This window comes from Triticum aestivum, chromosome 1A (assembly GCF_018294505.1).
Source record: "Triticum aestivum cultivar Chinese Spring chromosome 1A, IWGSC CS RefSeq v2.1, whole genome shotgun sequence".
Lineage (NCBI taxonomy): Eukaryota > Viridiplantae > Streptophyta > Magnoliopsida > Poales > Poaceae > Triticum > Triticum aestivum.
Genome location: NC_057794.1, coordinates 257,082,372 through 257,107,035, shown reverse-complemented (window position 1 = coordinate 257,107,035; position 24,664 = coordinate 257,082,372).

Here is a 24,664-nt window from a genome sequence, read left to right as displayed (position 1 = left end):
TCGAGGACGAGCAGGAATTAAGCTTGGGGATGCTTGATACGTCTCCAACGTATCTATAATTTTTGATTGCTCCATGCTATATTATCTACTGTTTTGGACATTATTGAGCTTTATTTTCCACTTTTATATTATTTTTGGGCCTAACCTATTAACCGGAGGCCCAGCCCAGAATTGTTGTTTTTTTGCCTGTTTTAGGGTTTTGAAGAAAAGGAATATCAAACGGAGTCCAAACGGAATAAAACCTTCAGGAACGTGATTTTCTCAACGAACAAGACCTGGGAGACTTGGACCCTACGTCAAGACACAAAAGAGGAGGCCACGAGGTAGGGGGGCGTGCCTACCCCCCCAGGCGCGCCCTCCACTATCGTGGGCCCCATGTTGCTCTACCGACGTACTCCTTCCTCCTATATATACCTATGTACCCCCAAACGATCACATACGGAGCCAAAAACCTAATTCCACGGCCGCAACTTTCTGTATCCACAAGATCCCATCTTGGGGCCTGTTCCATAGCTTAGCCGGAGGGGGCATCGATCACGGAGGGCTTCTACATCAACACCATAGCCTCTCCGATGAAGTGTGAGTAGTTTACCTCAGACCTACGGGTCCATAGTTATTAGCTAGATGGCTTCTTTTATTTTTCTTTGGATCTCAATACAATGTTCTCCCCCTCTATTGTGGAGAACTATTTGATATAATCTTCTTTTTGCGGTGTGTTTGTTGAGACCGATGAATTGTGGGTTTATGATCAAGTCTATCTATGAACAATATTTGAATCTTCTCTGAATTCTTTTATGTACGATTGGTTATCTTTGCAAGTCTCTTCGAATTATCAGTTTAGTTTTGGCCTACTAGATTGATCTTTCTTGCAATGGGAGAAGTGCTTAGCTTTGGGTTCAATCTTGCGGTGTCCTTTCCCAGTGACAGTAGGGGCAGCAAGGCACGTATTGTATTGTTGCCATCGAGGATAACAAGATGGGGTTTTCATCATATTGCATGAGTCTATCCCTCTACATCATGTCATCTTGCTTAAGGCGTTACTCTGTTTTTAACTTAATACTCTAGATGCATGCTGGATAGCGGTCGATGAGTGGCGTAATAGTAGTAGATGCAGGCAGGAGTCGGTCTACTTGTCTCGGACATGATGCCTATATACATGATCATACCTAGATATTCTCGTAACTATGCTCAATTCTGTAAATTGCTCAACAGTAATTTGTTCACCCACCATAGAATACTTATGATCTCGAGAGAAGCCACTAGTGAAACCTATGCCCCCCGGGTCTATCTTCATCATATTGATCTCCTACTACTTAGTTATTTCCTTTGCCTTTTACTTTGCCTTTATTTTACTTTGCATCTTTATCATAAAAATACCAAAATATTATCTTATCATATCTATCAGATCTCACTCTCGTAAGTGGTCGTGTAGGGATTGACAACCCCTATTCGCGTTGGTTGTGAGGATTTATTTGTTTTGTGCAGGTACGAGGGACTCGCGCGTAGCCTCCTACTGGATTGATACCTTGGTTCTCAAAAACTGAGGGAAATACTTACGCTACTTTGCTGCATCATCCCTTCCTCTTCGGGGAAAACCAACGCAGTGCTCAAGAGGTAGCACTTCATCATTGAGATATTGCTTTGCATGATCATGTAGTTTACATCGTATTTGTGGCAAAGCCACCTTTCATCATTTTTTATACATGTCGCTCTTGATTCCTTGCACATCCCGGTACACCGCCAGAGGCATTCACATAGAGTCATATTTTGTTCTAGTATCGAGTTGTATTTTTTGAGTTGTAAGTAAATTAAAGTGTGAAGATCTTCATTATTAGAGCATTGTCCCATGTGAGGAAATAAAAAAAGAGAAAAGGCCAAAAAAGGCCCAAAAAAGAGAGAAAAAATGAGAGAAAAAAGAGAATGGGAAATGTTACTATCCTTTTCCACACTTGTGCTTCAAAGTAGCACCATTATCTTCATGATAGAGAGTCTCCTATTATGTCACTTTCATATACTAGTGGTATTTTTTCATTATAGAACTTGTCTTGTATATTTCAACGATGGGCTTCCTCAAATTGCCCTAGGTCTTTATGAGCAAGCAAGTTGGATGCACACCCACTTAGTTTTGTTTTGAGCTTTCATGAACTTATATCTCTAGTGCATCTGTTGCATGGCAATCCCTACTCACTCACATTGATATATATTGAAGGGCATCTCCATAGCCCATTGATACGCCTAGTTGATGTGAGACTATCTCCCTCTTTTTGTCTTCTCCACAACCAGCATATTCTATTCCACCTATAGTGCTATGTTCATGGCTCATGCTCATGTATTGTGTGAAAGTTGAAAAAGTTTGAGAACATCAAAAGTATGAAACAATTGCTTGGCTCATCAGCAGGGTTGTGCATGATTTGAGTATTTTGTGTGATGAAGATGGAGCATAGCCAGACTATATGATTTTGTAGGGATAATCTTTCTTTGGCCATGTTATTTTGAGAAGACATAGTTGCCTTGTTAGTATGCTTGAAGTATTATTGTTTTTATGTCAATATTAAACTTTTGTTTTGAATCTTATGGATCTGAACATTCATGCCACAATAAAGAAATTTACATGGATAAATATGTTAGGTAGCATTCCACATCAAAAATTCTGTTTTGATCAATTACCTACTCGAGGACGAGCAAGAATTAAGCTTGGGGATCCTTGATACGTTTCCGACGTATCTATAATTTTTGATTGTTCCATGCTATTATATTATCTGTTTTGGATGTTTTATATACATTAATATGTTATTTTATATTATTTTTGGGACTAACCTATTAACCTAGAGCCCAGTGTCAGTTTCTGTTTTTTCCTTGTTTTTGAGTTTCGTAGAAAGGGAATACCAAATGAAATATCAAGAGTGATTGTGGTTCTCGAAGAAGAAGTCTGTCAAGATTTGGAGATCGCCTTCAAGTATCTACCATGAGTAATCGGCATCGGTTGGCGAATCGATTATCAAGGAGAATATGGTGAAGAGAGTTTATCTTCCGTGTTAAGTCATAGCCCCTCCAACCAGACGTAGTCCTTGTGCAGAAGGACGAAGTGGTCGAACAAATACCTTGTCGCCATCGAGCATTTTCGGTTACCTCTATCACTCATGTTTACTTTTGATGCATTACATTCATGTAATTTACTTCAATGCATGCTTTAGTTTCCCTTTGATATTTCGTTGTAGTCCCTCTAGCTTGTTTATCATTTATTCCGCTGTTGGGTTCTGATAGATTTAATTTTTCCGGAGAAAATTTAAAACTCCCATTCACCCCCCTCTGGTAGACATACTTCGTTCCTACATTTGGTAGCAGAGCCAGGTTGTCCTTGACTCTGCTCATTTTAGTCTAACGAGGAGTTTAAGTATGTCTTTAGTGAACTACAAGTCGCATATCAAGATTCCCATATTCGATGGGACGGACTATCCCTTCTGGAAGGAGAAGATGAAGATCCGTCTTCGAGCTATAGATGATGATATGTGGAACGTGGTGCATATCGGGTTCACAGTTATTACCGATGAAGAAAAGAAGCTCATTCAACTCGATGCTCAAGCCAAAGATGAAATTGGTGGCCATCTCTCTCGTGCTCAATTCCTTCGGTATCGCCAGTGTCAGACTGCAAAGGAGCCATGGGATATCCTCGAAAAGATCAATGAAGGAGTTTCATCTCAAAAAGAGACCCGGATTGATACTCTTTGGGCGAAGTTCAATTGCTTCAAGCAAATTGGAAATGAAATCTGCCAGCAAACCTTCGATGGCCTCAATGACATAGCAAATGAACTTCAAGGACTCGGTGCCAAAGATATCACTAACCATGAGGTTGTGAAGAAACTTCTATGATCTCTTGACACTTCATTTGACACACTTGTTCTGATGATTCGAGAGCATCCTGATTTCAAAAGCCTCAACTCTACTAATGTCATGGAAAGACTGAACACACACGAGGAACTGGAAGAAGAGAAAAGAGATGTGTATGGCTCAACTCAACGCAAAAATCATGCTCTCAAGGTTGTGGCTAATTCCTCCTCAGAAGGAAATGCCGAGGAAGATTCATATGATCCGGAATGTCTCAGCAAAGATCTCGGACTGATCACGAAATGATTCCAACGTTTCCACAAGAAGAGCCAGTTCCAGAAAAGAAGTTCAAACAACTCTGGGGTTCAAAATCTTCCAAACCTGCCGGAGAATACACCTGCTTCAAGTGCAAAATGCCTGGACACTTCATTTCGTACTGCCCTCTTTGGGAAGCTAAAATTTGTGCTAGTGGGAGATATGATTCGTGCAATCATCGAGGCAAAAGCAAGAGCAAGAACTATGACTCCGATGATGAGAACAAAACAAAGTTCTTCAAGAAGAAGGAGAGCTCCACCTCAAAATCATCGTTAAGATCTTCCTCAAAGAATCCTTCCAAGTCCTCCTCCAACCGCAAGAATACTTTTCACAAAGCCAAGGCTTACATCAGCAAGGAAATGGATTCTGAAGAAGAAGAAGAATCGTCACGTTCCGAAGAAGAAGAAGAATCTGATGAGGATTCCGACTCCGGCATGGCTGGCATAGCATGTGCCTCCTCTGCTACGACAAAGTTCTTCGGGAATCCTTCAAGTGACGACGAATCTCTTGCTTACTTCTTCATGGCCAAGGCTTCGAAAGAAAAGGTATCCTCCAAACATCACAAGACTCGCTCCAGTGATCAATATTATTCTGATGAGGATGACCATGTGATATGTCTCCGTCATATCTATAATTTTTTATTGTTTCATGCCAATATTATACAACTTTCACATGTTTTTGGCAACTTTTTATATGATTTATCGGACTAACCTATTGATCTAGTGCCTAGTGCCTAGTGCAAGTTCCTATTTGTTACATGTTTTTGTTTCGCAGAAAATCCATATCAAACAAAGTCCAAACGCGATAAAAATTTACGGAGAATTATTTTGTAATATATGTGATTTTTGGGAGGTGGAATCAACGCAAATGGGGGCCCACAACCCCCCATTGGTACGATTGTATATTTTTATTTATGGTGCTGTCCTATGGTGCCCTCCATCTCACGCAAATGTCAGGGCCCCCCGCTGTAGGGTGTTGCAATACGTTCATGATTTGCTTATGGTGGGTTGCGAGAGTGACAGAAGCTTAAACCCGATTAGGTGTGTTGTTGCGTATGGGATAAAGAGGACTTGATACTTAATGTTATGGTTGGTGTCGGTGTCAAAACCGGCGGATCTTGGGTAGGGGTCCCGAACTGTGCGTCTAAGGCGGATGGTAACAGGAGGCAGGTACACGATGTTTTACCCAGGTTTGGGACCTCTTGATGGAGGTAAAACCCTATGTCCTGCTTGATTTATTCTTGATGATATGAGTATTACAAGAGTTGATCTACCACGAGATCGGAGAGGCTAAACCCTAGAAGCTAGCCCATGGTATGATTGTATGTTGTCCTACGGACTAAAACCCTCCGGTTTATATAGACACCGGAGGGGGCTAGGGTTACACAAGGTCGGTTACAAAGGAGGACATATCCATATCCGTACTACCTAGCTTGCCTTCCACGCCAAGTAGAGTCCCATCCGGACACGGGACGAAGTCTTCAATCTTGTATCTTCATAGTCCAACAGTCCGGCCAAAGGATATAGTCCGGCTGTCTGAAGACCCCCTAATCCAGGACTCCCTCAGTAGCCCCTGAACCAGGCTTCAATGACGATGAGTCCGGCGCATAGTGTTGTCTTCGGCATTGCAAGGCGGGTTCCTCCTCCGGATACACCACAGAAGAGTTTGAATAAAAGGATAGTGTCCGACCCTGCAAAATAAGTTCCACATACCACCGTAGAGAGAATAATATTTCCACAAATCTAATCTGCTGACACGTTTTGGCAACATGACATCATGCCATGGCTCAGTGATTATTCGAACCGTTTTTCTTTAACTAGCGCCGCACATAACGCGAGGTAGTTTCTTGACACGTCTTGTCAAAGCAGAGATCGTGTCCCCGTTATTACGGGATTCTCATCAATACGAGCATGGGTAACCCAACCGTGCCATCAATTACGGCGCTTGAGGGATAAGCGAGTTTTACCAGGCTAGTGGGGGCGCATAGTTTTGGCCACCCTTATAAAGGGATAAGGTTTAACCTTTTTCTACCCACGCCTTCTTCCTCCTTGCTCATCCGTTCTTGCGCACTCGAGCTCCAACACCCAAGTCCACATCCTTCTCCTCAACCTTCTCCAAACATGTACGGAGCGGGAGGCAAGTGGATGGCTTCCTCCGTCACGGAGGGACACATCAAAAAGCTGCGCGGAGCCGGATACTTAGCTGCGAATATCGCGCATCGGCTGCCCGCTGCAGGGCAGATCGTCCCTACCTCGGAACCTCACGATAGGGTAGTCTTCCTCCACCACTTCCTCCGCGGACTGGGGTTTCCCCTCCATCCATTAGTCCGCGGTCTTATGTTCTACTACGGGCTGGACTTTCATGATCTGGCCCCGAACTTCATCCTCAACATTTCGGTGTTCATCGTCGTGTGTGAGGCTTTCCTCCGCATCCGGCCCCACTTCGGCATATGGTTGAAGACCTTTAATATCAAGCCGAAGGTGGTGGGAGGCCAACAAGCGGAATGCGGCGGAGCCATGGTGGGCAAGATGCCCAATGTTATATGGCTCGAAGGCTCCTTTGTGGAGACCATAAAGGGGTGGCAATCGGCGTGGTTCTACATCACCGAGCCGCGCGACACCAACTGGGTGGTGGCCCCCGAGTTTCGATCAGGAATCCCCACGCGGCTCACCTCCTGGAAAGAGAAGGACCTATCCTGGGGTTCATCGGTGGAGCTGGATGGACTCCAGAAATGTATCCGGAATATGGCAAGAAAGAAGCTCAAGCTTGTCAACATAGTCCAGGTCATGCTCTTCTGCCGGATCCTCCCATGTCAACAATAGGATTTGAACTTGTGGGAGTTCAACCCGGCCCAGCACCAGACTCTGAGCGAGCTCTTTGACACGATGCACAAGGACGTCTAGAGGGTGCTGTTCAAGGGCACCGAGGTTCCTCCCTCTCTCACCGAGGACCGCGGGCTAAGCGCGAAGTGCCCTGCGAATCCTGTAAGTTTTGTACATCTGGTAGGATTTTTACTTCCCATAGCTTAACCACGTGCGAGGTCTGAGCTCCCATGCCTTTGACAGGACTGGGTGGGGGCATCAGAGAAGATCAACTGTCCGGCCCCTCTGCCCGAAGACACTGCGGACGCTCTCCTGATAGAGATGCTGACTCCGGCTCCTTACAAGGTGCCGGAGAAGACCAAGAAGAAGGCCAAGGGAACCCGAAAGAGTTCCTGACGCCAGGTGGTATCGGACTCATCGTCCGATGACTCTACGACGCACTCCTCCCACGAAGATGAGGAGGAAGATGAAGATGCTCCCCCTCCAGCCGGGGGAGACAAGAAAAGGAAGGCCACCCCAACCGGGGGGGGGGGGCGAAGGGTCCAAGAAGGGAAGGACTCTCCTTCCGGACTGCTCCACCACCACCGCCGAAGACGAGTGGCTGCTCAGGGCCAAGCCCCTGGCGAAGTCGTAAGTATTCGGATACCAGAGTAACTCATAACATACCTTTGTCGCACTGCTTCTCCTAACGCCGAATATGATTATGCAGACCGCCCCAAGCCCGTGTCGACGTATCTTCGTCGGGCGGCTCCTTGGACTCGTCGGATATGGATAGCGATCCACTTCCGACCGCCACCTCCCCTTGCCCTACGGACAATGCCGAGGTGCTGTCTCAAGAGGCACCGGGTCGAGGGGAGACAGTCCCGGAGGCGCCTCAAGGCGACCTTCCGGACTCCGGGAGCAGAGGGGGTAAGGCTCCCGAGGGCTCTGAGTTCGGCCTTCAGCTGAACACTGCGCCGGAACCTCCAGTGGTTCCGAACTCGGGCAGACGGCCTCCTTCCAAAAGGGGCAAGACACCCGTACCGGTGACCTCTGTCCATCCAGAGGCACCGGACAATCTGCTGGGAGTGCTTCGCATCGCTTCCATCGACGAAGAGCACCACACTATTATGAGTGCGGTGATCCAGAAGGTTCAGTACGCCAAGAGCGGACTGACTGAAGCTTGTGCCAGCCTTCTAACAGGCTTCGAGGTAAGTATTTGAAATATAGGAAAAATACTACCGCATAGACAGTAGCCACTGATGCTTTGTTTGGTGTTCAAAAAGAAAAGCCGAATATAGGATCAACTAATATCTGCAGTAGTCTAATATAAGTATGTCTATATGCGTATGCAGGCTTTGCTGCTGACCTCCGCCGCACTGACTGCAGAGGTCGCCGTACTGAAGCAGGACCTTGAAGGGTCCAAGAAAGAGCTCGGCCTTGCCAAGAGGCAGCTCGAGGAGAGCAAAGGTAAGTAATACCTAGTCTATATATATATATATATATATATATATATATATATATATATATATATATATATATATATATATATATATATATATATATATATAAAGGGATGCGATTGCAAAATGACAGGATCATCTTTAATTTGCCAGGGGCCATGACTAAAGTGGCAACCCTGAAGCAAGCGCTATCCGAGGCCGAAAACAAAGCGGCCCAGGAGCGCACCGAGCGGGAAAAACAAGAGGCACGGGTGGGCGAGGTGCAGCAAGAGCTCCACGCTCTCGTGACGAAGCACGAGGCATTGGAGCTTGACTTGAAGACGCGAGAGTCCGAGCTTGCCGCGGACCTTGAGAGTGCAAAGAGTGCCAAGGCTGAAGCCCAAAAGGCCCTCCGGGAGATTGATGCGATGAAGAAGATAGCGGCGGGTAAGGCATTCTATATGCAAAGCAAGCATGTGAAAGTAAATTACTTGTTACTTACCCAAATCCAGAGCTCTCCAGGAGCATTCGCAGATTTGCCCCGCAGCGTGTTGGATGCCGCACAGTTTTACCAGGCCGAGGAGGGAAGCTCAACGGAGAAGCTGTTCTGGTCTCAGTATATTGGGACCGAACACCCGATGCCTCTGAGCGACCAGCTGAAGCAACTGGTCGAGCTGCACAAGGCGCCCGAACAGGCCATGAAGGGCTTTATAGTCCGGATGTGGCCTGGCGATGCCCTTCCCAATAGCTACTTCGGCCTGGTGAGGCGGCTTGTGGATGCCTGCCCACGGCTCGAAGTCATCAAGCGGTCCGTCTGTATCGAAGGTGCACGCCGGGCTTTCGCCCGTGCGAAGGTGCATTGGGCCAAGATGGACGCCGTGAAGCTGGTGAAGGAAGGGCCGCCGCAGGGCAAGGAGCATCGCCACCCCGAGATGTACTATGAGGGTGTCCTGAAGGGTGCCCGTCTTGTAGCGAACGAGTGTGCGAAATATGTAATATTTGAATAAACTTGCTCGTGTAATCCTGTATTATGAAAACTTGTTCATATGCGCTATGCAACGCTTGTTTGAATTTAAAATATTGCCTTCTGTTCGGCTGTTTATCAAATCTGGGAGATGGCTAGTCGTCGGCTTCTGCCCCCACGCCACGAGTGCTAGGGTGTTCGGGATAAACCTGAGCACTCTTGTTCCCATTTTTGGGTCCTTCGAGGGAGGTGCTCAGCACAACGAACAAGGCAATCGGACTATAATGCGTTATCACTCTCACTTAGCCATAGAATTCTATAATTTTAAATTTCAGCGAAGCCCCTAGTATTCGGAAGGCCGATTTCGGGGCGCTATACACGCCTTAAGCCGGACAGGGCCGACTCCTCGCTTTAAGCGTCATAAGTATTTAGGGACTTGAAACCTCTCGAACAGCGACCAGTCTCTCGCCTTATCATGACAGTCAGTTTTAGCTTGCTCTACTGAGGTGCTTAGCCCAGCAGAACCGGGGCACAATCATAGTAGTTCTCCCATTGCTACCTTAGCCGATATAGCAGAACGTAAGGTACCATAACATGGGAGCCGGGCAAACCCAACTATTGACCCAAGACATGATTCGGAGATGATGCATATAATGCTATAAGTTCGGGGTGCCGCACTGTCGAAAGTGTTCGGACTTCTCACGCCGTATTATGGGGTATGCCTAAGCCCCTAGCGTATTGGCCGTACCAGAATGTACGGGTGCTAGATGTCATGAATGAACATATATATATATATATATAAAGGAAGAACGCAATAATAGTCTTAATGCTATGCCTTGTTTATTCAAAAAGGTGCATTAAAGCAGAATGATACAAGTAGTGCGATAAGCAAAAAGTAGGACTGTTTGACATGTCCCTTCCAAGGGCAAGCTGAGGAATAGTATTAAAGCAAATATTTCACTCGTTATCGTAATCCACCTGGGAGTTCTGTGGTGTGACGTAGCTTTCTGCCTCCTTGGTTGCTGCATCATGTGTTTGACAATCATGCTGCCGGACAGGTTTCCAGAGATTAAAGTCCTGAAAGAGAAAAATAACAAAGCGGGAAGCCCCTAGTGCGGTTTAAGCCGCGTCTCGGAGCGTGCCGTAGTCGTGCCCCCCTCCCCACCTGTGCCCATGGTATTTTTAATGCATAATTATGCATGCGTGGCATGGATTTTTCCGTTTGGCTGGGACCGGGGTGGGGCCGCATTTCTATGCGAGCTCGGAACGTGCCAGGCGGTCCAGCTGCCGATTACTCCGGGCGCGCTTGAAGGTGTCCGGGTCCTTAATTGCTGAACTAGTGGATTGCCTTAAGAGGCTGCTTTGCGCTTCTGCTGCGAGGGCCGCAGTTGCTCCTCCGTGCGGAGAGAGTGCTCTGTGTTTCCATTGATTGTGATGACCCCCCGAGGTCCTGGCATCTTGAGCTTGAGATATGCATAATGCGGTACCGCATTGAATCTCGCAAATGCGGTTCGCCCGAGCAGTGCATGGTAGCCACTGCGGAACGGGACTATGTCGAAGATTAACTCTTCGCTTCGGAAGTTATCCGGGGATCCAAAGACCACTTCCAGTATGACTGAGCCTGTGCAATGGGCCTCTACACCTGGTGACGCCTTTAAAGGTCGTTTTTGTGGGTTTGATCCTTGAGGGGTCTATACCCATTTTGCGGACTGTGTCCTGATAAAGCATGTTCAAGCTGCTGCCGCCATCCATAAGGACTCGAGTGAGGTGAAATCCGTCAATGATTGGGTCTAGGACCAGTGCGGCGAATCCGCCATGACGGATACTAGTGGGGTGGTCCCTGTGATCGAAGGTGACCGGACAGGAGGACCATGGGTTGAACTTTGGGGCGACTGTTTCCAGCGCATATACGTCCCTGAGCGCACGCTTCCGCTCCCTCTTGGGGATGTGGGTTGCGTATATCATGTTCACCGTCCGCACTTGTGGGGGGAACCTCTTCTGTCCTCCGGTGTTCGGTTGCCGGGGCTCCTCCTCATCATCGCTATGTGACCCCTTATCTTTGTTTTCGGCATTTAACTTGCCGGCCTGCTTGAACACCCAACAATCCCTGTTGGTGTGGTTGTATGGCTTGTCGGGGGTGCCGTGTATTTGACACGAGCGATCGAGTATACGGTCCAAACTGGACAGGCCCGGAGTGCTTCTTTTGAATGGCTTTTTCCGTTGACCGGGTTTAGAGCCTTTGAATCCGGCATTGACTGCCGTATCCTCGCTATTGTCGCTGTTAATGCGGCGCTTATGTTTGTTGCGACGTGACCTGCTGTTGTCGTCCTTGGTATCTGAAGTACCATGGTTCTTTGATATGTTATTGCTGCGAGCCAACCAGCTGTCCTCTCCCGCACAGAAGCGGGTCATGAGTGTCGTGAGGGCTGCCATAGATTTCGGCTTTTCCTGGCCAAGGTGCCGGGCGAGCCATTCGTCGCGGATGTTGTGCTTGAAAACTCCTAGGGCCTCTGCATCCGGGCAGTCGACGATTTGATTTTTCTTTGTTAGGAACTGTGTCCAGAATTGCCTGGCCGATTCCTCTGGCTGCTGAATTATGTGGCTCAAGTCATCGACATCTGGTGGTCGCACATAAGTGCCCTGAAAGTTGTCAAGGAATGCGGCTTCCAGATCTTCCCAACAGCCAATGGACTCTGCTGGCAAGCTGTTGAGCCAATGCCGAGCTGGTCCTTTGAGTTTGAGTTGGAGGTATTTGATGGCGTGTAGGTCATCACCGCGGGCCATGTGGATGTGCAGGAGGAAATCCTCGATCCATACCACGGGATCTGTTGTGTCGTCATATGATTCTATATTTACGGGTTTGAAACCCTCTGGGATTTGATGATCCATTACTTCGTCTGTGAAGCATAAGGTGTGTGCGGCGCCTCTGTACTGGGCTATATCGTGACGCAGCTCAAATGAGTCTTGCCCACTGTGTTCGGCCTGGCCGGACTTACTTTTACTATATCCGGCGTGACGATTATCGTCTCGCATAGTGGTGCACCGTAGATCGATCTTGCGTGTTTTGCTTTGTCCTCCAATATGTCTTGCATGTCTGGCGTATTTCCCCATGCCTTTTTATTTGAATGGCGTCGGGGTGCGGGCTGAGCTTTTGGCTGGAATGCCTCTCTGTCGCGGCCACGAGGTGGCCGATCAGCCGTGTCATACACTGGGGATGTAGGTTTCGGTGCTTCCTCCTCCAATCAGGGTAGCAACCTGCACTTTGGGTAACTCTTGGAGGGGCATTCGAGTTTATATTCCTCGGCCGCCAGGACTTCAGTCCATCTGTCAGCTAGCAAATCTTGATCAGCTTGAAGCTGCTACTGCTTTTTCTTAAGGTTTGCCGTGGCTATAAGCCGGCGCTTGAAGTGCTCTTGTTCGACAGGATCCTCTGACACGAGGAATTCGTCATTGTCGAGGCTTGCCTCGTCTTTGGAGGGAGGCATGTAATTATCATCCTCCGCCTCTCCATTTGCCGCTCTCTCAGGAGGGCTGGCTTCTCCATCCTCCTGCTCTAAATCTTGCTGGAGGGGATTGTTGTTGCCTTCAGCACTGTCCGAGGTGCTATTATCTCCGGTGCCGGTATCACCACTTTTGCCTTGGCGGGACTTAGAGCGGCGCCGCTGACGCCGGTGCTTGGGTTGCTTCTTGGAGGGGTCATCCTTCGTTGTCCCATCGCCATTGCCTTCTTTGGGTGTGTCCACGATGTATATGTCATATGATGAGGTGGCTATCCAGTGCCCTGTGGGCAGTGGCTCCTCTCCGCCTCCCGCATCGTCGTCCAGACTGTCGATGTCTTCGGAGTCGAAGTCAAGCATGTCGGTTAAGTCATCAACAGTGGCTACTAAGTGGCTGGTGGGTGGGCGGCGAATTTCTTCGTCATCCGCATCCCAATCCTGTCGGACGTAGTTCGGCTAGGAATCTCCTGACAAGGAGAGAGACCTTAATGAGTTCAGTATGTCGCCAAAGGGCGAGTGCTGAAAAATATCCGCGGAGGTAAACTCCATGATCGGCGGCCAATCGGATTCGACAGGAACGGGCGCAGACGGTTCAGAGTCCATGGCCGGGGAAGGATCCGGCAGTTTGGCAACATGGCTCTTGTGAAGGGTAAGGTCGATATTCGGCTCAATCGCCACGGAGGATACGGCCTCCGTGGCGGGGTCTATCCACCCGTCCATGGATGGCGCAACTGGCTCCGAATTGAGGGTCGGAGCGGCTGCCGGTGCGATTTCTTGAACACTATCTGACGGTAGAGCTAAATCGTACTCATCATGACCGCGTGGCGCACAAGGCAAGGGCTCGAATCCGTCGAAGATCAAGTCTCCGCGGATATCGGCCGTGTAGTTTAAGCTTCCAAACCTGACCTGGTGGCCAGGGGCGTAACTTTCGATCTGCTCCAGATGACCAAGCGAGTTGTCCCGCAGTGCGAAGCCGCCGAACACAAAGATCTGTCCGGGGAGAAAAGTCTCACCCTGGACTACATCGCTATCGATGATCGTAGGAGCCATCAAGCCTAACGGCGACGACACAGAGGAACTCTCAATGAAAGCACCAATGTCGGTGTCAAAACCGGCGGATCTCGGGTAGGGGGTCCCGAACTGTGCGTCTAAGGCGGATGGTAACAGGAGGCAGGGGACATGATGTTTTACCCAGGTTCGAGCCCTCTTGATGGAGGTAAAACCCTACATCCTGCTTGATTTATTCTTGATGATATGAGTATTACAAGAGTTGATCTACCACGAGATCGGAGAGGCTAAACCCTAGAAGCTAGCCTATGGTATGATTGTATGTTGTCCTATGGACTAAAACCCTCCGGTTTATATAGACACCGGAGGGGGCTAGGGTTACACAAGGTCGGTTACAAAGGAGGAGATATCCATATCCGTACTACCTAGCTTGCCTTCCACGCAAAGTAGAGTCCCATCCGGACACGGGACGAAGTCTTCAATCTTGTATCTTCATAGTCCAACAGTCCGGCAAAAGGATATAGTCCGGCTGTCCGGAGACCCCCTAATCCAGGACTCGCTCAGTTGGGTTTCACGACCTTAATGATCGTTAGTAGTTGCGGATCATAAGTGCATATGATCCAAGTAGAGAAAGTATGTTAGCACATGCCTCTCCCTCATGTAGAATTACAAGAATGATTACAGGTACTTGTTATCGATTGACTAGGGACAAATGACTTTCTTGTTGACAAAAGCTATCCACTTTTATTACCTTGCAATTTATTCATAGCTTTATTCTTGCAAACCTGTAGTTTTATCCTTGCAAAATAGTTTCATACTTATTTCCGGTAAAGCAAACGTCAAGTGTGCGTAGAGCTGTATCGGTGGTCGATAGAACTTGAGGGAATATTTGTTCTACCTTTAGCTCCTCGTTCGGTTCGACACTCTTATTTATCGAGGAAGGCGACAAACGACCCCCTATACTTGTGGGTTATCAAGACCTTTGTCTGGCGCTTTTGCCGGGGAGCAATAGCATGGGGTGAATATTCTCGTGTGTGCTTGTTTGCTTTATCACTAAATTTCGTGCTCTTGTTTTCTATCTCTACTTATGGGTCGGAAACACAAAATACCAAAAATTTAGTTGTACCTACTAAACCAATGGTTGAAGAACCACCCAAAATCTATCATACTACTGGAGCTTTCTATTTGGATCATCTTTGATCCATTTGTGCTCGTGTTGAAAACCCAACTAGCTTAGTTGAGGAAAAATCATTAAATGAGCATGCTTATTTTGTGCGACACCGCTTATATCAAAAAGGGAAACTTTTCATGGCATCATATTAATAGTTTGTATTGCTATGCTTTGAATTTATGTGAAATGCATGATTTTACTTGTTGTTCCGAAGACCCTAAGAAACACCTTTTCTTCCAATGTGAGTTTAAGGATAATGAAATCTTATCTTCTTATGCCAAGGGTGTTTATAATTACTTTGATATTGAACAAATTGAAGAATTTGTTGCTTTTATGGGTGCCTATGAAGTTGCTTCTTTGATTGATTCTTTACAAATCTGAAAATTCTGCCATACTTAAATATTGCTATGTGAATTATTCTTCTAATGCTTATATTAAACCATATATCGAGGACTTCTCCACTGTCCAAGAAGAGATTGATATTTTGCAGGAATCTATGGAAGAAGAAATTGATGAAACTATGAGCTCATTGGATGAAAAAGATGATGAGGAGAGCGAAGAACAAAAGGAGGAAGAGCGGATTAGCTACCCGTGCCCACCTTCTAATGAGAGTAACACTTCAACTCATACATTGTTTAATGTCCCTTCGTGCTTACCGAAGGATGAATGCTATGATAATTGCTATGATCCCTTGGATTCTTTTGAGATATCCCTTTTTGATGAACTTGATGCTTGTTATGCTTGTGGCCAAGATGCCAATATGAATTATGCTTATGGAGATGAACTTGCTATAGTTCCTAATGTTAAGAATGGAATGGTTGCTATTGAACCCACACATGATAGTCCTATTATCTTTTTGAATTTTCCAAACTACACTATATCGAAGAAATTTGCACTTATTAAGGATTACATTGATGGGTAGCCTTTTACCATTGCACATGATGATTTTGATGAATATAATATGCATATTCTTGCTGCTCCTACTTGCAATTATTATGAAAGAGGAACTATACCTCCACCTCTCTATGTTTCCAACACGATAAACTTGCAAGAAACTGCTTATGCTATGTATTGGCCTTTACTTGATGTGCATGAATTGTTCTTTTATGACATGCCGATACATAGGAGGAGAGTTGGACTTCATCATTTCATGATACTAGTTGACCCATTGCGCCAAATGGCGCAGAGACCCACTGAAGACATGTTGTCGATGAAAATAGTTTCATGCTGCAAGAACCTTCAACTAAACCACCCGTTGCGCCAAATGGCGCAGAGACTTGCTGATTCCATGTTAGCAATGAAAATAAATCCATGGTTTAGTTGATATAGTTACGGGTACGCACATATGACAACAAATTTATTCTTTCTTATATGAAAAAAACAGGGCTTGTTATCAACAATTAGATGTATATAAACAATTAAATTTGGTAACATAGAGTTCTGTTTGAAACAAAATGTATGTAACAAATCTAATCCTCTTTAGTAGGAAAAACATGGTATATTTTGTTGTCTATAATGAGATGTATATACAAATTCTAATTTGGTAGCACAGAGTTATATATTCTATAAGATGTTAATGACGGACATCACATCCAGAGATATTCACATCAGCAACAAAGTTGTCTACAATTCATGTGAACGATGTGGTTCGCCGAGGCGGCCGTTTCGGGGGCGTTGATTTCTGAGGGAGTCCAGGTGGTGATGATGATAGACACTCGGTGGTTATCTGCGGAGGGCATGATCAGCGCAAGTCCTGCATATTTCCCTTGCGAAGCTCATCTTCAAAGTCGGATTTGTCAATTGTTCGTGTGTGTAGCCATCTGTTAGCATGTGGCCAGGTTGGCCGGTGGTACCCATGTTATGTGGGTTGAGTTGTATTGGTTTTAGCCCGGTTTTCCTCAATTCACCAGGCAATTCTCACTATATTCTAAGCCAATGAAAATGGAAGTCTTTTGCCTCGTTTCAAAATAATTAAATAAAACATCAGCGAGAAATAACATCCTTGGGCCAGCACCTGACTAAGTTGAAACGATATTGTTCCGCGCCTTCCAAATATGCGAAGGATATTACCGTTGTTGTCTTGGACTTGCAGCCCTTCGGGTGGCATCACTTGCCAAACAAAGGAGAGATTGGTAGGAATCGAAACACCGAGGATTGACCAAATCACAACAACAAAATTGCGATCATTTTTTCATATATATATACATGAAGTGTCAGGTCATAGCATTGCTGAAGCAGACTAAAATTCAGGAGAATGGATGAGAATAGAAATGATGTAAAGTTGGGTCTCGGTTTAAAATGGGCATAAGAAAGTAGTATTTTAGTAGAGCTATATCAGAATGCACAAAGGCTTAGTAACTGCAATACTAATTTACTCAAGGAAGAGCTGCACAATTTACTCAAGTAAGAGCTGCTCAATATTGTCGTCAGAACAAATTGTAATAGGATCGTGGGAATTATATGTTGATGTGTACACACCTTCACAATTATATAACTCTATGTAACAATGCACAAAGGAGTAGCAGCCACAATATTAATTTACTCAAGGAAGAACTGGTCAATTATGTCATCAGAACAAACTGTAATAGGATGGTGCAAATTCTGTAAACCTTGAATGGGGCGCATAGTACCTTGCAAAGCCTATTAACATCAAGATGTAATAAGGCAAGAGAAAAATGATTGTAACTATCTTCTAATTGTTCAAACATTTGAGAAAGCTTAGAGAATCCGTCCTGCTGCCTTTTTCTCCAATGTTCTCTTCCTTCTTTTACCTGCAAAAATGAAGCATGTTCCACAAATTGGCAAAATCAGTGTTGTTACCAACAGACTTCCATATTATAATAGGTATTCTGGAAGTATTTATGCTAACTAAATTCAGAAAAGACCAAAAGCATAATAATTTAGCAGCCCTATATAAGACTTGTTTCAATCCTCATGGTGCATCTCAAAGCCCTGCAATCGAAACTGGAACATCACTCGCACTGAAATCTCTAAACACCAGTTGATCTAAATAACCAAGCAAGTAGTAGTCCTGCACTAAAACCCCTAAACACCAGTTCAGTTATCCATATTATACACATCCCTGCGACTACAAATTCTAAAAAATGAGAAACCGGACCCTCAGCAACAACTGACATAAAGGCTAAACCAGAGCAATCAACCATTACTTCTGTCATGGCACAAAATTTCTAATAGAATCACATCTAAGAATGTCAATTGGAAGGAGAGAAAGGAACTCTAGGAATTCATGGTGGCAGATAAAGCAAATAAAATAATATTGTTCAGGAAACAAGATAATATCGGGGACATGAAAGGTTGTTCCGAGATGTTCCAGACAATCTAACAGTTAGACAGCACACACAAAAAAGGTTGAATCAAAGAGAAACTAAAAACCAGATTACAATATAAATTGGTTACCTTTTTTTTGCTTAGGCAAAGGCCGACATGAACATTAGAAACCAAATTGAACTTATATTTTTCTACGTAGTAAAAAACTGAACAAGTGTGTTTTTCATCGAAAGAAAAAAAATGCTAGGAGAGTAATATGCTTATGGCAGAATTAACACTGATAGTAGAAGAAGATACATACTGGAAATGTTGGACTAAATTTAGCCATGGGAGATATTAAAAAATTGGTGAGCATTGACAGCCAACCAAGCAAATGAAGGAATATCCCCGCCAAAATCAAGAACGGTAAATTAGCATCTAGAAGTATATAAAAACAAACATTCCGCTTAGAAGAGTGTTATCTCAGTATGATATAAATATCTATGAAAATGTACGCACTAGCTACTATTCATGGGGTGTCACCAGTAGCAAAACCCACACCCCAAATTGTAAAATCTGATGTCAGCAGCAAGATTGCTGCACAAACAAACTGCTTGAATCTAATGAATAAAGACAGGAGCATCCTAAGCGCATACAACATGATCTATGAACATAGTTTTTTTCCAAAGCATATGAATCAAATTAACAAACTAATTTGACCAACGGCTCTCGCCATCTTCTGAAGTTAATCACGGGAAATGGTTGCGTAGAGCAAAAATCCAAATCACATCAGCAAAGAAAAGCTATTTCCATGAAGTGCATTAGAAGCAGTTAGGAGAGGATGCTGCAATTTCCAAACAAAGTATAAATAGATATGAGATAGACATGAAATAAATCATTATATCTCAGACCACACTAAAGTAGAAAGAATCAAAGATATGGACATAATAAAACTAAACTTCGATTATATAAATATATGCATCAACACAGTAGCCATTCAGTTCATAGTTTACACGGGAAAGGAACAAACAACTGCATCGCTTGCCGGTTCGCTAGTGTTGTACAACTACAAATGCCAATACCTTGTTCCCTAGGACCAGCAGCATGGTGGCGTTGGATGCACTCGTCGTTGCTTGATGCGTGCGGGGCTCCCCAAGCCACACCCATGGTCACCTCTCCTGCCGCCTATCCAGCTCGCTGCACCAAGCACCACGCTCACCGGTGCTATCCGTCGACCCACATTGGTCGAGGCACCACCAGGACGCTCAATTTCGCATGGGTCTCCTTTTCCTTGTCTAAATCCCATCCGGAAGTTCCCTACAGAGAGAGAAAGAAAGAGCACCACTATTGCAGCTACCCAGGGTACTATAAATACATGGATGGAATCAAGACTAATAAATAAAAATAATAGAGTAGATAGTTTATTTAGTATATCACTTTTTTTTCTTTTTAAAGGATTTAGAACAGCAGTTAGGACCAATAGAACTCAATTTTACCAATCAGGTGTTTGAGCTGATATACCAAGTTTAACTATCCATGTTTAGGGTCGTCCCATCAGGGCATTTGAAAAACTGCTATGAAGAAGAGTTAACTTCTTTAATCAACCATGTAGAGCGATGTATTTATCAAGGAACGGAACAACATTCAGAGCCGTATGAATATGCAGAAAACTACACAAATAGACAGGCAGTCAAGTTATTGTAAAGCAAAGCTCGGTTTGGGAAGGACAACTTCAATGATTTAGTAAGGTTGCAGGAGTTTAGTTATCTACCCAAAAGAGTGAACTAATATGCAGTATAAAGGCAAACTTATGGATAGGAAGGCCCATCCTAAAAATCATACAATTGAAAGGAGGGAAACACATCAAGCAAAGGAAAAAAAATCTCCTTTATAGAGGGGAAAGAAGCTACAGGACAAATCGGTCCCCTACTTGACGAGGGGTCGCTCTCTGCCTGGAGGTTCCCGCCGCCGCCAGAGAACCTTGCCTCCGTGCCCGAGGATGGAGGAGGAAGCGAGCTTGGAGGCAGCTTGGGGACCAGAGCGCAGCAGCTTCGACCCTAATGGGCATGCGCCGATTGGATCTCCGGCCTCGCTGCCCCCACGTCCGGAGGAGCTCGTCGTCACCTTGCATCGATTCATCCACCGTTGGGGTGCCCGGATCTCCTCTTCCTACTTCAGATCTTGTTCTACTGCTTCGCACCATGGAGGGGCGTGCCTCCTGAAGAGGCCATGGCGGCAGTGGGGACGCGATATGGCAGGTGGAGGCGGCCGGCGCGTTTTGGGAGGAAGAGAGGGAGGGGATGCGGTATGGTAGGTGGAGGCGGCCGGCGCGTTGGGGGAGGAAGAGAGGGAGAGGGGAGGTGGCTGCATCAATTTGGGAGCACTGGAAAGGGTAGGGTTTGTGCGGGGCGGTGACCAATGGGTGTGGCTCTCGCACGATCTCCCACAAACAGTGCGACGTGCACACGGCGTGCAGGGACAGGGTGCGCATGTACCGCGAAACGGTTGACCCAGCCAACCAGCACATCGCATGAGCCCACACGTCATTAGCCAATGCGAGGTTACCGCGCGGTGAAAACGAGCACCACAATCATCCGACGTTCTAGATCATGCAGAAGACTATTTTGACCACCATCCAACAGCCAATGAAGCAAGAAATCAAGGGAGCTCCCTGGGAGCGAGTTGGCTAGCCTCTGTTTTTTTAAATATGTTGCTTTGTGCTTACTAATAAATGCCAAATCATTGTTAATTAAAATTGGCTTTGATATACCTTGGGATCCGGTTGGATCCATTACTTGAGCACTTTATGCCTAGCTTACTGGCTTTAAAGAAAGCGCTGCCAAGGAGACAACCCGGAAGTTTTAGAGAGTCATTTATTTCTGTTGAGTGCTTTTATGAAGTTTAAAAACAAAAAAATATAGAGGGAACTTAAAAACTTTTTCACAAGAAGCGATTGGAAGTTATGCATTGGAGAAGTGAGGGTCGACCTTGAACATTTGTGGTTCATGCTCATGGAAACAATGTAAAAATTTTCATGAAGATTCTCACAAAGTAATTATCCCCTTGTACAATCCATTGTATTATAAAAATAATGTGCCAATATTTTCCTTTAGGATGATTAGATTGCTTGTTGGTATGTGCGGTGCAAGAAGAGAAACTTTAATTGTAGCGCATGAATTTTCATTTTTTACTGGAACATCAAACGGTCCTAAATTTATTGCATAGTATTTCTATACAAAATTTTATTTTGTACTAATTTTTCAGAATTTTTTGAGTACCAGAGGTATGGTGAATGTTCAGATTACTACAGACTGTCCTATTTAAGACAGATTCTGTTTTCGATGCATTATCGATTCCATAGGTAGTATAAGGCATGAAAAAGTCATAATACAGTAGCTACAATGCAAAAACAAAATATGAATTTGTTTTCAACAGTACTTATAGTAGTGATTTGATTATTATACTAACAGATCTTACCGAGCTTTCTGTTGAGTTTTGTGTGGATGAAGTGATCAAAGATCGAGGAGGTCTCAATATGAGGAGAAGGAGGAGAGGCAAGAGCTCAAGCTTGGGGATGCCCAAGGCACCTTAAGTAAATATTCAAGGAGACTCAAGCATCTAAGCTTGGGGTGCCCCGGAAGGCATCCCATCTTTCTTCACCAAGTATCGGTATGTTGTCGTTCTCGTTTCGTTCATGTGATATGTGTGAATCTTGGAGCGTCTTTTGTGTTTAGTTTTCATTTTTACTTTTATGCACCATGTTGGTATGAGATAGTCCGTGGTTGATTTATAGAATGCTCATTGCACTTCACTTATATATTTTGAGTGTGGCTTTATAGAATGCTTCATGTGCTTCACTTATATCATTTAAAGTTTCGATTGCCTGTTTCTCTTCACATAGAAAACCATTGTTTGTAGAATGCTCTTTTGCTTCACTTATACTTATTAGAGCATGGTATTTTGTAGAAATAATTAAACTCTCATGCTTCACTTATATCTATTTATAGAGTCAACAAGAATTGGTCATTTGCATGGTTAGTCATAAAATCCTACATAAAACTTATGGATCACTGAATATGGTATTTTTGATTCCTTGCAATAGTTTTGCGATATAGAGATGGAATATGTGGGAGGTACTAGTAAACGGTTGTGATTAGTAAGATATTGGTGTTAAGGTTTGTGATTCCCAAACATGCACGTATAGTCTCTCGTTATGCTATGATGTTTGAGCATGATTTATTATTGATTGTCTTCCTTATGAGTGGCGGTCAGGGACGAGAGATGGTCTTTTCCTACCAGTCTATCCCCCTGGGGGCATGTGTAGTAGTACTTTGCTTCAAGAGCTAATAAACTTTTGCAATAAGTATATGAGTTCTTTATGACTAATGTGAGTCCATGGATTATACACACTCTTACCTTTCTGCAATTTGCTAGCCTCTACGGTACCGTGCATTGCCCTTTCTCACCTCGAGAGTTGGTGCAAACTTCGTAGGTGCATCCAAACCCCGTGATATGATACGCTCTATCATACATAAGCCTTATTATATCTTCCTCAAAATAGCCACCATACCTACCTATTATGGCCCTTCCATAGCCATTCCGAGATATATTGCCATGCAACTTCCACTGCTTCCGTTTTGATGACTTGAGCATTCATTATCATATTGCTTTGCATGATCGTAAGATAGCTAGCATGATATTTCCATGCCTTGTCCTTTTTTGATATCATTGTTATGCTAGATCATTGCACATCCTGGTACAATGCCAGAGGCATTCATACAGAGTCATATTTTGTTATAGGTATCGAGTTGTAATTTTTATTTGTTTTGAGTTATAAGTAAATAGAAGTGTGATGATCAACAATTTTCATTATTAGAGCATTGCCCAAGTGAGGTAAGGATGATGGAGACTACGATTCCCCCACAAGTCGAGACGAGACTCCGGACAATGAGAGAAAAAAATATAAAAGAAAAAAAAAGAAAAAGAAAAGAAAAGAAAGAACAAAATTTAAAAAATAAAAAGAGAGAAGGGGCATGCTAGTTCCACACTTGTGCTTCAAAGTAGCACCATGTTTTTCATATGGAGAGTCTCCTATGTTGTCACTTTCATATACTAGTGGGAATTTTTCATTATAGGATTAGATGCACACCCACTTAGTTTTCATATTGAGCTTTCATACACTTATAGCTCTTTGTGCATTCGTTGCATGGCAATCCCTACTCCTAGCATTGGTATCAATTGATGGGCATCTCCATAGCCTGTTGGTTAGCCGCGTCAATGTGAGACTTTCTTACTTTTTGTCTTCTCCATATTTACCCCTATCATCATACTCTATTCCACCCGTAGTGCTATATCCATGGCTTGCGCTCATGTATTGTGTGAGGGGTCAAAAGGCTGAAGCGCATTAAAAAGTATGAACCAATTGCTTGGCTTATTGATACGTCTCCAACGTATCTATAATTTTTGATTGCTCCATGCTATATTATCTACTGTTTTGGACATTATTGGGCTTTATTATCCACTTTTATATTATTTTTGGTACTAACCTATTAACCGGAGGCCCAGCCCAGAATTGCTGTTTTTTTGCCTATTTTAGGGTTTCGAAGAAAAGTAATATCAAACGGAGTCCAAACGGCATGAAACCTTCGGGAACGTGATTTTCTCACCGAACGTGATCCAGGAGAATTGGACCCTACGTCAAGAAACAAAGGAGGAGGCCACAAGGTAGGGGGCGCGCCTACCCCCCCCCCCTCCCAGGCGCGCCCTCCACCCTCGTGGGCCACCTGTTGCTCCACCGACGTACTCCTTCCTCCTATATATACCTACGTACCCCCAAACGATCAGATACGGAGCCAAAACCCTAATTCCACCGCCGTAACTTTTTGTATCCACGAGATCCCATCTTGGGGCCTGTTCCGGAGCTCTACCGGAGGGGGCATCCATCACGGAGGGCTTCTACATCAACACCATAGCCTCTCCGATGAAGTGTGAGTAGTTTACCTCAGACCTTCAGGTCCATAGTTATTAGCTAGATGGCTTCTTCTCTCTTTTTGGATCTCAATACAATGATCTCCCCCTCTCTTGTGGAGATCTATTCGATGTAATCTTCTTTTTGTGGTGTGTTTGTTAAGACCGATGAATTGTGGGTTTATGATCACGATTATCTATGAACAATATTTGAATCTTCTCTGAATTCTTTTATGTATGATTGGTTATCTTTGCAAGTCTCTTCGAATTATCAGTTTGGTTTGGCCTACTAGATTGATCTTTCTTGCAATGGGAGAAGTGCTTAGCTTTGGGTTCAATCTTGCGGTGTCCTTTCCCAGTGACAGTAGGGGCAGCAAGGCACGTATTGTATTGTTGCCATCGAGGAT